Source organism: Phocoena phocoena, chromosome 13 (genome assembly GCF_963924675.1).
Source record: "Phocoena phocoena chromosome 13, mPhoPho1.1, whole genome shotgun sequence".
In the NCBI taxonomy this organism is placed as follows: domain Eukaryota; kingdom Metazoa; phylum Chordata; class Mammalia; order Artiodactyla; family Phocoenidae; genus Phocoena; species Phocoena phocoena.
In genome coordinates, this window is record NC_089231.1 from 66136427 (window position 1) to 66138796 (window position 2370).

Below are 2370 nucleotides of genomic sequence, written 5' to 3' on the forward strand. Positions count from 1 at the left end.
CCTTATTATTCAAAGGAATACATAAGGTGACTGTCTACATAAATCTTTACGTCTGATAAAGGTGGGGGAGTGAAAAATAAAGATAATAAAGAGGGTCAGGTACCTTGTTTTAAAGAATTCAATACTGAAATATCAAAGTGTGGAAGAGGCCCGTGTCCTTCGATTATCTTATAGTCAAAGATTTACCCAAAGGGGCTTCCCTGGTGGTGCAGTGGTTGAGAGTCCGCCTGCCGATGCAGGGGACATGGGTTCGTGCCCCGGTCCGGGAAGATCCCACATGCCGTGGAGTGGCTGGGCCTGTGAGCCATGGCTGCTGAGCCTGTGTGTCCGGAGCCTGTGCTCCGCAATGGGAGAGGCCACAACAGTGAGAGGCCCGTGTACTGCAAAAAAAAAAAAAAAAAAAGATACCCTAGAGTTGTATCCAAAAGAACCATGCCTCACAGCACACAGAAGAGTTTTCACAAGAATACTTTTTACTAAATGGGCTGCCTTTATCCCTGAGTGACAAGTGAATTGTTCAAGTCAGCACTGTCCAGTAGAACTTCCTGCCATGGTAGAAATGTTCTATTACCTGCACTCTCAAAAATGGTAGCCATGAGGCACATGCAGCCATTGAGCAGCTGAAGTGCAGCAAGTGTGACTGAGAAATAGAATTTAAAATTTTACTTAATTTTAATTAACGTAAATTGAAATATAAATACCCACATTCTGCTAGTGGAGACTATATGTACTGAACAGTGGAAGTCCAAGGACCAAAATTTGAAGAGAACCGAATAGAACCAGAGCAAAATTTGAACCTAAACACTCTGGTAAAAGAAAGGACATTTTTTTTTTCTTTTGCTGTACACGGGCCTCTCACTGCTGTGGCCTCTCCCGTTGCGGAGCACAGGCTCCGGACGCGCAGGCTCAGCGGCCATGGCTCATGGGCCCAGCAGCTCCAGCGGGCCCAGCCACTCCGCGGCATGTGGGATCCTCCTGGACCAGGGCACGAACCCGCGTCCCCTGCATCGGCAGGTGGACTCTCAACCACTGCGCCACCAGGGAAGCCCAAAGAAAGGACATTTTAATACACCCATCTTTGCTGCTGTCCTGGTCTGTTTTCTCATACCCATCTTAAAATGTAAACTGTTAGAATACCAGACCTTTTCATGTCTTCATCTTTGTATCCCATGCTTGAAAAATGCTCCCTGTGGGGATAAATGAAGAGAGATTTTCATGTGCTTTGTATAAAGTTTTAAAATATTAATCACACATCTAATCTGGCCAAAAATCACACTCCAGTTGGAAGGAGATTCCTTATGATTAGGTCATAGGTTCTCTGATCTCATGATGCTTAGAATGTTATTCATCCATCAAAACAATCATTTGAATTATGTGTTATTGTTTTGCCTAAGTTGGGAAAACAGAAGCATAGGGCGATGATACATCCGTACACCCAGCTGATGGTATAAACAGGATTCAAAGCCAAAGCCTTCCTAATAGCTGAGATCATGCTCTTTTAAAACCTGTAGTTCTCAAACTGGGGTGATTTTGCCCTCCTATGGGACATTTGAAAATGGCTGGAGGTTTTTTGTGTGTCACAATATGGAGAGTAGGTTGTTACTTGCATCTGATGTGTGGGGCCCAAGGATGCTTCTAAATGTCCTCGATACACAGAACAGCCCCTCCACAAGGAATACTGAGGTTCAGAAACCCTGATTTGAACTAAAGCTCCTCCATGCAGTGATTGCAAAGGATTATGAGATCATCTATCAAGACATGAGAGGAAAAAATTATATTTTGGAAAGAAAAGAGAGGAACTCATGAAAAGTCCAGCTTGAGCCTTCAAGAAGAGCACAGGGAAAAACTCAGCCCTCCCTGGTGGGGATGGGTCAAGGGCAGACCCAGGACAGGGAGGCTCTAGGGAATTTTGATCTCACTTCTCCATGGGTCTGGAGCGCTGTGTCCTTGTTGCTGTCATAACCGGACTGACAGTAGTCGTTGGCCTTGTCCTCAGGCTGCAGCCCAGAGCTGGTCAGGTAGGCAGCACTGGAGGAAGTGTCAATGGAGCCAGAGAAACGACTGGGAACTCCGGAGGGTCTCTGGTCATCCTTGTAGATTACAGTGGTGGGGGCACTGCCCGGGCGCTGCTGGTACCAGTACACAGAGTAACTCCCAATGTTACCGCTGCTGTGGGTGCAAGAGATAGTGACCTTCTGCTCCAGAGACCCCAACACAGAGCGGGGCTGAGTCAACACAACCTCTGCCCAAGACCCAGTGAGGACAGGACAGATCCCATTCCCAGGGAGGGGGGAGAGGTCATCCTCCCAGGTGACAAACAGGAGGCCTCCCAGAATTCCCTGCAGGCATCCACCTGTGCAGTGAGCGAAG